This window comes from Ranitomeya imitator, chromosome 3 (assembly GCF_032444005.1).
Source record: "Ranitomeya imitator isolate aRanImi1 chromosome 3, aRanImi1.pri, whole genome shotgun sequence".
Taxonomy (NCBI): Eukaryota; Metazoa; Chordata; class Amphibia; order Anura; family Dendrobatidae; genus Ranitomeya; species Ranitomeya imitator.
Window position 1 is genome coordinate 466,296,187 of NC_091284.1, and position 14,852 is coordinate 466,311,038.

General features: G+C 45.6%; 1 protein-coding gene across 2 annotated transcripts in view; it reads left to right on the top strand.

Moving 5' to 3' along the window:
* Positions 1–2,903: 2,903 nt before the first annotated feature.
* GTF2IRD1 (GTF2I repeat domain containing 1) overlaps positions 2,904–14,852 on the top strand; it is a 201,802-nt gene continuing 189,853 nt past the window's right edge. For both annotated transcript variants that reach the window (XM_069757450.1, XM_069757451.1), the window contains exon 1: positions 2,904–3,223. The gene's annotated coding sequence lies outside the window, so the exon portion shown is untranslated. The remainder of the gene's footprint in view (positions 3,224–14,852) is intronic.

Genomic DNA, 14,852 nt, shown 5'->3' on the forward strand with positions numbered 1-14,852 from the left:
ATGTACCCAGCAGTGTGCCAGGCAGTGTGTAATCTGGAAGCACACCCTCCATGTACCCAGCAGCGTGCCAGGCAGTGTGTAATCTGGAAGCACACCCTCCATGTACCCAGCAGCGTGCCAGGCAGTGTGTAATCTGGAAGCACACCCTCCATGTACCCAGCAGCGTGCCAGGCAGTGTGTAATCTGGAAGCACACTCTCCATGTACCCAGCAGCGTGCCAGGCAGTGTGTAATCTGGAAGCACACCCTCCATGTACCCAGCAGTGTGCCAGGCAGTGTGTAATCTGGAAGCACACCCTGCATGTACCCAGCAGTGTGCCAGGCAGTGTGTAATCTGGAAGCACACTCTCCATGTACCCAGCAGTGTGCCAGGCAGTGTGTAATCTGGAAGCACACCCTCCATGTACCCAGCAGTGTGCCAGGCAGTGTGTAATCTGGAAGCACACTCTCCATGTACCCAGCAGTGTGCCAGGCAGTGTGTAATCTGGAAGCACACTCTCCATGTACCCAGCAGTGTGCCAGGCAGTGTGTAATCTGGAAGCACATCCTCCATGTACCCAGCAGTGTGCCAGGCAGTGTGTAATCTGGAAGCACACCCTCCATGTACCCAGCAGTGTGCCAGGCAGTGTGTAATCTGGAAGCACACCCTCCGTGTACCCAGCAGTGTGTAATCTGGAAGCACACCCTCCATGTACCCAGCAGTGTGCCAGGCAGTGTGTAATCTGGAAGCACACTCTCCATGTACCCAGCAGTGTGCCAGGCAGTGTGTAATCTGGAAGCACACCCTCCATGTACCCAGCAGTGTGCCAGGCAGTGTGTAATCTGGAAGCACACTCTCCATGTACCCAGCAGTGTGCCAGGCAGTGTGTAATCTGGAAGCACACCCTCCATGTACCCAGCAGTGTGCCAGGCAGTGTTTAATCTGGAAGCACACTCTCCATGTACCCAGCAGTGTGTCAGGCAGTGTGTAATCTGGAAGCACACCCTCCATGTACCCAGCAGTGTGCCAGGCAGTGTGTAATCTGGAAGCACACCCTCCATGTACCCAGCAGTGTGCCAGGCAGTGTGTAATCTGGAAGCACACCCTCCATGTACCTAGCAGTGTGCCAGGCAGTGTGTAATCTGGAAGCACACCCTCCATGTACCCAGCAGTGTGCCAGGCAGTGTGTAATCTGGAAGCACACTCTCCATGTACCCAGCAGTGTGCCAGGCAGTGTGTAATCTGGAAGCACACCCTCCATGTACCCAGCAGTGTGCCAGGCAGTGTGTAATCTGGAAGCACACTCTCCATGTACCCAGCAGTGTGCCAGGCAGTGTGTAATCTGGAAGCACACTCTCCATGTACCCAGCAGTGTGCCATCTGGAAGCACACCCTCCATGTACCCAGCAGTGTGCCAGGCAGTGTGTAATCTGGAAGCACACCCTCCATGTACCCAGCAGTGTGCCAGGCAGTGTGTAATCTGGAAGCACACCCTCCATGTACCTAGCAGTGTGCCAGGCAGTGTGTAATCTGGAAGCACACCCTCCATGTACCCAGCAGTGTGCCAGGCAGTGTGTAATCTGGAAGCACACCCTCCATGTGCCCAGCAGTGTGCCAGGCAGTGTGTAATCTGGAAGCACACCCTCCATGTACCCAGCAGTGTGCCAGGCAGTGTGTAATCTGGAAGCACACCCTCCATGTACCCAGCAGTGTGCCAGGCAGTGTGTAATCTGGAAGCACACCCTCCATGTACCCAGCAGTGTGCCAGGCAGTGTGTAATCTGGAAGCACACCCTCCATGTACCCAGCAGTGTGCCAGGCAGTGTGTAATCTGGAAGCACACCCTCCATGTACCCAGCAGTGTGCCAGGCAGTGTGTAATCTGGAAGCACACCCTCCATGTACCCAGCAGTGTGCCAGGCAGTGTGTAATCTGGAAGCACACCCTCCATGTACCCAGCAGTGTGCCAGGCAGTGTGTAATCTGGAAGCACACCCTCCATGTACCCAGCAGTGTGCCAGGCAGTGTGTAATCTGGAAGCACACCCTCCATGTACCCAGCAGTGTGCCAGGCAGTGTGTAATCTGGAAGCACACCCTCCATGTGCCCAGCAGTGTGCCAGGCAGTGTGTAATCTGGAAGCACACCCTCCATGTACCCAGCAGTGTGCCAGGCAGTGTGTAATCTGGAAGCACACCCTCCATGTGCCCAGCAGTGTGCCAGGCAGTGTGTAATCTGGAAGCACACCCTCCATGTACCCAGCAGTGTGCCAGGCAGTGTGTAATCTGGAAGCACACCCTCCATGTACCCAGCAGTGTGCCAGGCAGTGTGTAATCTGGAAGCACACCCTCCATGTACCCAGCAGTGTGCCAGGCAGTGTGTAATCTGGAAGCACACCCTCCATGTACCCAGCAGTGTGCCAGGCAGTGTGTAATCTGGAAGCACACCCTCCATGTACCCAGCAGTGTGCCAGGCAGTGTGTAATCTGGAAGCACACCCTCCATGTACCCAGCAGTGTGCCAGGCAGTGTGTAATCTGGAAGCACACCCTCCATGTACCCAGCAGTGTGCCAGGCAGTGTGTAATCTGGAAGCACACCCTCCATGTACCCAGCAGTGTGCCAGGCAGTGTGTAATCTGGAAGCACACCCTCCATGTACCCAGCAGTGTGCCAGGCAGTGTGTAATCTGGAAGCACACCCTCCATGTGCCCAGCAGTGTGCCAGGCAGTGTGTAATCTGGAAGCACACCCTCCATGTACCCTGCAGTGTATTTCGGTAACCGCAGGATCCGTGTGCCCAGTGTGAGGGCACAGCAGCCCACTCTCACTCCACCTATCCCCTTTCTTCTTTCTGTCTTCTCTGGCTTTTTCCTCTTTCCTCCTTGAAGCTGGTTTGTTAATCCTGTATGTAAATTACAGCCAATAGATGTTGTTGTTGAGCAGGGCTGGGATTAGAGACAGGGCGAATGGCTTTCAATCTTACTGGGATTATAGAACAAAGGGACTCCTGCTCCACACACATATACCCAGTCACACACATAAAGGGGTTTCTTTTGGGAGGGGGTGGGAAGAGCTCTGCCCCCACTGGCTCTCTGCAGACAGGAGGACGGGGGGCTGATACAACACATATCTATTTGCACTGCGGATTGGGGGCAGCTGGCTGCTGCTCTGTGAGGAATTACCAGTCCCCTTCACCCCTCCTGGTATAGGAAGCTGGAGGATCTCACACACCAGGACTGGCACCTATCCTGGTAAGGGAAAAAGCAACAAAGTTTGTGTGTGATCCATTCATATGTCCACACGTGACTCCAGGCTGTGAGTGTGTGAGGAGGAGAGGGGTCACACTGTGGGTGGGTGTGTGTGAGGTGATTCTAGTGGACCTGGCTGTCCCCTCCCTCCCACTCATGACACTGTCACTTTCATTTTGCGGTGTTTTTGTGTTTGCCTCCACACATCCTAATCTGGGACTGCTACATGCACTTTGCCTTTATGTGGGTGACAGACTTTCCAGGGCATAGACTTCTAATAACATGGGATTGGTGCTGTCTAGGAGGGCATTTATTGCTATGGTAACAGGGTCTGGATGGTGGCATCCTGAACCCTCCTGGACAGCAACGTTACCTAGTCGGTGGTCTTATCACCCACCCACCCCAAAGCTTGGAGTAGGTGACAACACCTGTGCCATACTCATGTCTGGTCACACCACAAATAATGGATGCGGCTGTATCTAATGTAAATACCCATCAACTGTAAACTTTTTTTTTATGGGCCCTTCAAACATATCCATCAGAAATAGTTGTTGCCCACTGTAGGCGTTACTACACTAATGTACATCCCCATGTACGCGGATCTGCCAGCCATTGCTAAAAAAAAGCGTATACTTTCCAGTTTAATTCAGATTTTTGTTTTCTGTAATTATACCCTAAATTGCATGCACTAGGACACACTTTTGACTTACGGCCCCACGATAAAAGTGTGTGAGAGCCCAGGGTGTATATTCATATGCAACACTTTTTGTGATGCAAAATATGTGTTATTTTGCTCCTGGTCCATGGTGAAAATGTACGACATTCCTGCAACATAATGGGCACGATGTGGAGTTTAATGCTTGCAGCATGTCCTGAACTCCCCATAGATTTCTGGAACAGTTCAGCCACATCTGAACTTACAATTTCTGCCTTTATACATGGTTTTATACAGAAGGTGCAAATCCCAGTGTTACAAATATTATAATATGATATAATATTTACCAGATGCCACTGTATAGAATGGCACAAACTGCTACACTATGCTACACAGCAATAATGAAAAAGTATAACAACAAATGGGGGTGGGGTGTCATGGACATTTGGTATATGGGTAGGTAACATTGTGATTGCCATGTAGTATATAGGAGCCATGTAGTATATAGCAGACAAATACTACGTGGCCTGTGCTATATATTATGTGGCTGCTATATACATACAGTGGGGCAAAAAAGTATTTAGTCAGTCAGCAATAGTGCAAGTTCCACCACTTAAAAAGATGAGAGGCGTCTGTAATTTACATCATAGGTAGACCTCAACTATGGGAGACAAACTGAGAAAAAAAATCCAGAAAATCACATTGTCTGTTTTTTTAACATTTTTTTTTGCATATTATGGTGGAAAATAAGTATTTGGTCAGAAACAAAATTTCATCTCAATACTTTGTAATATATCCTTTGTTGGCAATGACAGAGGTCAAACGTTTTCTGTAAGTCTTCACAAGGTTGCCACACACTGTTGTTGGTATGTTGGCCCATTCCTCCATGCAGATCTCCTCTAGAGCAGTGATGTTTTTGGCTTTTCGCTTGGCAACACGGACTTTCAACTCCCTCCAAAGGTTTTTTATAGGGTTGAGATCTGGAGACTGGCTAAGCCACTCCAGGACCTTGAAATGCTTCTTACGAAGCCACTCCTTCGTTGCCCTGGCGGTGTGCTTTGGATCATTGTCATGTTGAAAGACCCAGCCACGTTTCATCTTCAATGCCCTTGCTGATGGGAGGAGGTTTGCACTCAAAATCTCACGATACATGGCCCCATTCATTCTTTCATGTACCTGGATCAGTCGTCCTGGCCCCTTTGCAGAGAAACAGCCCCAAAGCATGATGTTTCCACCACCATGCTTTACAGTAGGTATGGTGTTTGATGGATGCAACTCAGTATTCTTTTTCCTCCAAACACGACAAGTTGTGTTTCTACCAAACAGTTCCAGTTTGGTTTCATCAGACCATAGGACATTCTCCCAAAACTCCTCTGGATCATCCAAATGCTCTCTAGCAAACTTCAGACGGGCCCGGACATGTACTGGCTTAAGCAGTGGGACATGTCTGGCACTGCAGGATCTGAGTCCATGGTGGCGTAGTGTGTTACTTATGGTAGGCCTTGTTACATTGGTCCCAGCTCTCTGCAGTTCATTCACTAGGTCCCCCCGCGTGGTTCTGGGATTTTTTCTCACCGTTCTTGTGATCATTCTGACCCCACGGGGTGGGATTTTGCGTGGAGCCCGAGATCGAAGGAGATTATCAGTGGTCTTGTATGTCTTCCATTTTCTAATTATTGCTCCCACTGTTGATTTCTTCACTCCAAGCTGGTTGGCTATTGCAGATTCAGCCTTCCCAGCCTGGTGCAGGGCTACAATTTTGTTTCTGGTGTCCTTTGACAGCTCTTTGGTCTTCACCATAGTGGAGTTTGGAGTCAGACTGTTTGAGGGTGTGCACAGGTGTCTTTTTATACTGATAACAAGTTTAAACAGGTGCCATTACTACAGGTAATGAGTGGAGGGAAGAGGAGACTCTTAAAGAAGAAGTTACAGGTTTGTGAGAGCCAGAAATCTTGATTGTTTGTTTCTGACCAAATACTTATTTTCCACCATAATATGCAAAAAAAATGATAAAAAAACAGACAATGTGATTTTCTGGATTTTTTTTTCTCAGTTTGTCTCCCATAGTTGAGGTCTACCTATGATGTAAATTACAGACGCCTCTCATCTTTTTAAGTGGTGGAACTTGCACTATTGCTGACTGACTAAATACTTTTTTGCCCCACTGTACATATTGTAGAATACCGGATGCGTTAATACAGGCCACGCAATATATAACAGTGGCCACGCAGTATATAACACAGCCACGTACTATATAACACAACCCACGCAGTATATAGCAGCCACGCAGTATATAACACTAGCCACGTAATATATAGCACAGCCCACGCAGTATATAGCAGCCACGCAGTATATAACACAGGCGACGTAGTATATAACACAGGCCACGCTGTATATAACAGTGGCCACGTAATATATAGCACAGCCCACGCAGTATATAGCAGCCACGTAGTATATAACACTGCCCACGCAGTATATAGCAGCCACGTAGTATATAACACTGCCCACGCAGTATAGAACACAGCCCACATAGTATATAACACTGCCTATGTAGTATATAGCAGCCACACAGTATCTAACACAGCCCACATAGTATACAGCAGTGTGGGCATCATATCCCTGTTAAAAACAATAATTAAAATAAAAAATAGTTATATACTCACCCCTGGGATCCAGCGGTGCTCCGGCGATACGCGCGCGGCTGCCGCCATCTTCCGTTCCCAGGATGCATTGCGAAATTACCCAGATGACTTAGCGGTCTCGCGAGACCGCTAAGTTTTCTGGGTAATTTCGCAATGCATCACCAGGAACTGAAGATGGTGTCAGCCGCGCGCGGCTCGGCGGACTACGGAGGGTGAGTATAGCAGGTTTTTTTTTTTTATTATTATTTTTAACATTACACTTTGTTACTATTGATGCCGCATAGGCAGCATCAATAGTAAAAAGTTGGGGACACACAGGGTTAATAGCAGTGGTTACGGAGTGCGTTACCCGCGGCATAATGTGGTCCGTTGCTGCCGGCATTAACCCTGTGTTAGTGGTGACTGGAGGGGAGTATGCGGGTGCCGGGCACTGACTGCGGGGAGTAAGGAGCGGCCATTTTCTTCCGGACATGGATTTCCATGACAGACAGAGGCCGCAACCAATGAATATCCGTGACAGACAGAGAGAAAGACAGACAGACGGAAGTGACCCTTAGACAATTATATAGTAGATATATAGCCTGCCATGTGGGTCTGAATTTAACTATAGATTTTCACCTAAGGAAAGGAGTGCTGCCTTCTCTGCCTTCTTCTCCTAATGTTATTGGATCTTTTTGCATAGTGGATGGATTGCAGTGAAGGCTCATGCACCCGACAGTATATATTGTGCTGTTCCGCTTTTTTGGTTATATATATATATGAGACAAATTTGTAAATCAGGAGGTGATAAAGTCTGACCTGTCTCATTCTACATCAGTGGCAGCAAAATGAAAAAGCGTTTATTCTAATGCCAACTGCTGCCATATTTATAGGTCATTTCTCCAGTTCTACATCCATTTGTGTTTTTTTTAACAGGAGTCAGAAATGAGACCCATAGACATAAAACACAGCTTCTAGGAAAAACTGATCCTCGTAGACTGAACTCTTATTTTTAATCCCATAGCAATGTATGCCAGGATGTTTTTTTTTAACGTTTCTTTGACATAAAGAGAACGGTCATTTTGCTTGTGAAGTTTACTTTGTCTACGGCTTTGAAATCTGCATGTAACTTGCATTTTACAGTGAGTTCTGTAGACAAGGTTCACTTGTTGCTGATTTGTTCACTGGTACGTTATTTAATGAAGAAACGTCTGTACCCTTGAAATGCAATAGGTTTAGGAGATCAGATTGGAATAAGAATTGATTTCAGAGGTGGAGGAGGTAACTGGATGCACTGGGGACCGGATGAGTGCTGGAGTGCATTATAATATGGGAATTTTTTTTTAGTAAGCCTCAGGCCCTATAGGCTGCCTCAATTTCATCAGCCTAGATTTTGAATTATTATGAGCCAGGTTTTTGTTAAAACTGTGATGTATACAGTACATTACATAGAGAATGGGGGGCCCGACAATACAGTGTTTGACACGGTGTCATATGCATGACAGTGCGGCAAACACCACTTCTGATCGGCAGTGAAATTATCCCGGCCGGTCAGAGAGACGCAGTTCCCACACAGTCAAAAGACAGCGTGAGTGCTCAGCTGTGATCGGAGGTATACAGTTTACCTCCGGTCGCTGGTGTCACCTGATGGGACTACTGCTCCCATCATCCGACACCCGCTGGCGCTAATGACAGTGAGAGCAGGAGCGGATGATGGGAATATTCATCAGCTGCTCCTGCCCTGTAAATAAATAATAATAAAAAAAAACTGTGTGGGTTCCCCCCTATTTTTGATTACAAGCCAGGCAAAACTCACTGCTGAGGGCAGCAACACTCAGCTGTCTGCTTCAGCAAGGCTAGTTATCAAGAACAGAGGGGTCCCACTGTACTTTTAAAAAATATTATTTAAATAAATAATTTAAAAAGCAGTCCTCCCCATTTTTGACAACCAGTCTTGCTAAAGCAGACAGCTGGGGGCTGGTATTCTCAAGCTGGTAAGGGGCCATGGAGATTCCTCCTCCCCCCCCCCCCCAAAGCCTAAAAATAGCAGCCCGCAGCCACCCATAAAAAGGCACATTTATTAGATGCGCCAATTCTGGCGCTTTGCCCGGCTCTTCCCACTTGCCCTGTAGCGGTTGCAAGTGGGTGATAGTTGGGGGGGGGTTTGATGTCACCTTTGAATTGTCCGGTGACATCAAGCCCCGAGGTTAGTAGTGGAGAGGCATCAATAAGATGCCCCCATTACTAACCCCATAGTTACATTGTAAGAAAACACAGACACTCAGAAAAAAGCCCTTTAATTGAAAAAATGACTCAGACTCCTTTAATAATCTCAATTAAACCATACTTACGACCTTGCCTAATTCCACCGAAGTCCTCGATGTCCTGTAATAAACCAAAAATAATAAAACAACAATATCCATCACCACTCCGTCATTCTGTCCCACCCCGTAATCCATGTCTGGGGATAATTAGTTTTCAACCTGGACGGTGCCAAGATGCAACCGTCCAGACTGAGAACCACTGGGGAATGAGATGTTGCAAACGCAGCCTCAGTGACTAGCGATGACGTCACTCAGCATCCGTTCCCTGCCGGGATGAACTGCGGTGACCCAGGAAAGATCGCCGCTAGCACCGTGAGAAAGTTGCATGGTGCAGAAGCGAGTTCACCGGGAGAATTTCACATAGCCCATGGAGATATATAACTTACACAGTACACAAACATCATTGCATTCTTTAACACAATAAAACAGTACAACAATAACACACCATTTTACACATAAAACGTACCCACTTTATTAGGGAGGAACGTGAAGAGATGCAGGGCATACCTTAGCCCCCCAGCACACCCCTTACATACAGTGGGGAAAAAAGTATTTTGTCAGTCAGCAAGTTCTCCCACTTAAAAAGATGAGAGAGGCCTGTAATTGACATCATAGATAGACCACAACTATGGGAGACACAATGAGAAAACAAATCCAGAAAATAATTTGCTAAATAAATATTGCCAAATCAGACAAGGTGATTTTCTGGATTTGTTTTCTCATTTTGACTCTCATAGTTGAGGTCTACCTATGATGTCAATTACAGGCCTCTCTCATCTTTTTAAGTCGGAGAACTTGCTGACTGACTAAATACTTTTTTCCTCACTGTACCCTTTTGACCCGCATGATTGATTGCAATTTGATTTATGGATGAAGAAAAAATTAAACATGTGCACATCCCCAGTAGAATAATATTGGTCCTAAAGTTTTGTCAGCACTCGGACAGAAAATACAGTTGTCTGCAGGAGCCCTTAACGTCACATGTAATCTGTACAATTCAGTTGTAAAACGAAAACGAAACTTAAATCTTTTTGAGTGGAAAATAAAAATAATGTGGTTGCATAAATATGCACAACCTTAAACTAATACTTTGTTGAAGTACCTTTGAATTTAAGACAGTGTTCGCTATTTCTGGTTGTAGTTTATCAGCATGGCACCTCTAGAATTTTCAATCTTTGAACCATCTTCTTTGTAGTATTGCTTCAAAGCTGTCAGATTGTGCGGACCTCTCCTGTGTACAGCCATCTTCAGCTCATCTACAAATTTTACATTAGATTAAGGTCTTGTCTCTGGCTATGCCATTCCAAAACTTTAATCTTCTTTTGATGAAGCCATTCTTTTGTTTATTTGGAAGTATTCTTAGGGACGTTGTCATTCTGAAAGGTGAAATTCCTCTTCATCTTCAGCTTTTTAGCAGGGGCCCAAAGGTTTTGATGCAAAGTTGACTTCTATTTGGAACTATTAATATTTCCCTCTACCTTGACTAAAGCCCTAGTTCCAGCTTCTGAAAAACAGCCGCAAAGCATAGTGCTGCCTCCATCATGCTTCATTCTGGGTATGGTGTCCTTTTGGTGATGTGCAATGTTGGCTCTGCGCCAAACATATCTTTTAGGATTATAGCTAAAAAGTTTAACTTTTGTCTCATCAGACCATAGCACATTGTCCCAGTCTTTTGGCGATGTAGGATTTGGCAAAACATAACCAGCTTGGGTGTGTTTCTTTGCAAGAAATAATAATAATAATAATCTTTATTATTAAGAAAAGGCTTCTGTCATTCTTTACTAGAGATTATTGAATAAATCTAGAATCAGTGAGACAAGTATGACAGCAATCCAGTTTTATTTTTATTTTATTAGTGCCATTATTTTAGTTTTGTTCTTTGTAAAAAAAAAAATTTGTACAGAATATTGGAGATGTTAAAGTTCTAAAATGATTTTTCTTAGTACGATTATTTTACACGACAAAAACCTGCCATTTTGACAGGGGTGTGTAGACTTTTTATGTCCACTGTATCCTTTCATCCAACCAACCATGAGTATCTATTCATTCATGTCTTTTTTTTGGTTTGTGACTGCAGTAGTACGTTCAGTATAGATAATCCATACATATTTATGTGATGTTATGTATTACTGCTAGTGATGAGCGAGCGTGCTCCACGCGATGGAGCATCAGGGTGCTCAGGTGCACATAGAGTTTCGCGAGTGATCGAGCGCCATGCTCGATTCCCCGCCCTGGATGTTTTGCGGCTCTTAGACAACCAATAAACATGCTGGGATTGCAATCCCTGCATGTTTATTGGCTGCCTAGCAGCGGCGAAACATATGGTGCGGGGACTTGAGCAGGGTGCCCAATGCTCCATCGAGTAGTGAGCACGTTCACGTATCCCTAATTACTACTAATTGTTAGGCCTTAATCAGATGTCTGTTTTCTGTTTTGCCATTTGTTTATTTTTGTGTACTCGAAAAACTGACTGACTGCCATCCGTGCGCTAGCTCAGATTTTCTTTAGGCTTTTGTATCAGACTTTCATCATTGTTTTGTCAGTGTCAGTGTGTCACTTTTTACCATTAATGTCTCACCAGGTTTTTCTTGGATACAAAAAAAAAGATGATGAAGGTTTCCGATCTTCTCTTATCAGCCAGTAAAAAATTGACAGAACCAGGGGGCTATCAGTTTTCTGTCCAAGTTTTTCACACATTCATTGATTTTTAACAGGGCAGTTTGATCAGCGACTCAGATCAGATATGTACACGTCTTTGTTTTTCTTTTGCGGACACAGGTTTTACATAAAAACACGGTCATGTGAACACCACCATGGACTAAACCGGGCATATGTTCTGTTTGTGAAAAACTCGGCTAGAGCATATCCATGAAACACAAGCGTCTGATTTTCCTTAAAGGGATTATCCGGACACATCATATTGATGACCCATCCATCATTAAAATCATCAAAATCATTTAAAGGGAAGGTGCCACCAGTTTTCTTGTATTTTGTTTTTTTGTGAAATTAAGCTTAAAATAGTAATTAAAATGTATTAATGCAATGTTTGCAAACATTTCTATATGAAAAATATTATATATTTTTCTACAAATATACATATTTACCACTAGGGGGAGCATTTTCCGTTTTAGACCTCAAGCAGCTATAGTAAGATGTAGCAGCTCTGCCCCAGGGATATTAGACCACCCAAAACGGGAGGGAAATGGTGATGTCAGCAGTTACTGCCCCAACAGTAAGAATGAAGAGCAGCATCACAGGGCAGCACCATTTTGTGTGTGACTGCCCTGTGACCTGCTATCACCAGCAGTTACTGCATCAGAGGCACAGCTTGTTTACAGAGGAGCAGAACACAGTGGGCTCAGCAGCATCTGGACCCAAGAAGAGTGAAGACATCTGGTGTGCATGGAGCAGCATTAGGAGCTGTCTGGGACTCATCCCTCAAGAAGATAAGAAGGAGCTCCAGGTCTGCAGTGAATAGCCAGGCATTATGGAGGGAGGGGAGAGATGCATTGTATGGCTAAGAGTGACTGATGGGAGAGAAAGAGGCATGATGAGTGAGACACATGTGGAGTGTGATGGGGAGATACACATTGACGCTGTGTGCACACGTTCAGGATTTTTCGCATTTTTTTGCGTTTGTTCGCTATAAAAATGCGATAAAAACAATTTAAAAATGCATACATATGCATCCCATCATTTATAATGCATTCCGCAATTTTTGTGCATATGTTGCGTTTTTTCTGGGGGAAAAACGCATCGCAGTAAAAAACGCAACAGGTTTTGCGCATGTCGTGTCTCCCCCTTTGATGTGGGCTCCGGCGCTGAGCCCAAATCAAAGTCACGACATGTCGGCTGTTTTGTACAGCTGACATGTGCGCTATAGCGGCAGGTGAAATCGCAGTTCAAAAAAAAGGATCCGATGGAAAAAAAACTGATCTGGCAGAAAAAAAAGGAAATTGTGGAAAAAAAACGGATCCGGTGGGAAAAAACGGATCAGGCGGGAAAAAAAGGATCCGATGGAATAAAAACTGATCTGGCAGAAAAAAAGGATGTATGAATGTATTGTATGTAGCATGTATGTAGCATGTATGTAGCATGTATGTATGTAGCATGTATGTAGCATGCATGTATGTAGCATGTATGTAGCATGCATGTATGTAGCATGTATGTATGTAGCATGTATGTATGTAGCATGTATGTAGCATGTATGTAGCATGCATGTAGCATGCATGTATGTAGCATGTATGTAGAATGTATGTAGAATGTATGTAGCATGCGTGTATGTAGCATGCGTGTAGCATGCATGTATGTAGCATGTATGTAGTATGTATGTAGCATGTATGTAGCATGCATGTATGTAGCATGTATGTAGCATGTATGTATGTAGCATGTATGTAGCATGTATGGAGTATGTATGTAGCATGCATGTATGTAGCATGCATGTATGTAGCATGCATGTATGTAGCATGTATGTAGCATGCATGTATGTAGCATGTATGTAGCATGTATGTAGCATGCATGTATGTAGCATGTATGTAGCATGTATGTAGCATGTATGTATGTAGCATGTATGGAGTATGTATGCAGCATGTATGTAGCATGCATGTATGTAGCATGTATGTAGCATGTATGTAGCATGCATGTATGTAGCATGTATGTAGCATGCATGTATGTAGCATGCATGTATGTAGCACGTATGTATGGAGTATGTATGGAGTATTTTTTATTTTTTTTCATTCAACACATTAGCCGGATGATGGGACTATTACTGTCCCATAATTGGCTAATGTGTCAATCACTGTCATTGTAGCAGGCATCGTCCGATGGGACTTGTAGTCCCATCGGACGATGCTTGCACACACACAGAGACCCCCCACGCCGCACAGAGACCCCCCCCCCACGCCGCACAGAGACCCCCCCCCATGCCGCACAGAGCCCCCCCCCACTGCACAGAGACCCCCCCATGCTGCACAGAGACCCCCCCCCACGCCGCACAGAGAGGGAGAGCGACACAGGGGGAGAGTGCAGTTTACTGGAGATCACTGGGATTGTGGGGAGGCGGAGACAGAGCAGGGGGAAGCACACAGGGCAGCGTGTGAGAGCAGAGGATGTCTGCCCAGAACCTGCAGTGCCTGGAGTACAGAGGAGCAGTGAGAGCTTCTTCTCTCCTGTGATAGAGAGCAAGTGGAGCTCAACAAATAGCACAGGACTATAATAAAATGGCAGCTAGTCACACCTACAGCAGTGAGTTGTGCAGCCCACAGAGGCATGCCCAGCTCACTGCTAATGCTGCTGCTATGTTACAGATAGGGTCCGAGCCGGTCTATTATCTCCTATGTCCATGGGGTGCCGTAATCTGACACTGATAGTGCCCTGCTACTGCTGCAAAACCAAGATGTCAGCTCCCAGTGCATTCTTTCTACTCATATAACACACGGAATCTGTTTTACATGCATTCAAATCTGGGTTATAACAGCATGTTATGCTACATTACATTGATTAATTAATGATCTACAAACGCGGTACCTTCCCTTTAAGTGGGTTTCGACAGCCAGCACCCCCACCAATCAGCTTTTATGTGCTCTGGCGACTGGATGTGAACATCTTGAACGAAGCCGCAAAACGTGACTCCATTGAAAGTGTAGCAGCTGCTGCCGGGTACAGCAGAACAACTCTATTCAAAAGAATAAAGGTACCTTCACACATAACGATATCGTTAACGATATCGTTGCTATTTGTGACGTAGCAACGATATCGTTAATGAAATCGTTCTGTGTGACAGCGACCAACGATCAGGCCCCTGCTGGGAGATCGTTGGTCGCTGAACAAAGTCCAGAACTTTATTTCGTCGCTGGACTCCTGCTGACATCGCTGGATCGGCGTGTGTGACACCGATCCAGCGATGTCTTCACTGGTAACCAGGGTAAACATCGGGTAACTAAGCGCAGGGCCGCGCTTAGTAACCCGATGTTTACCCTGGTTACCATGCTAAAAGTAAAAAAAAACAAACAGTACATACTTACCTACAGCCG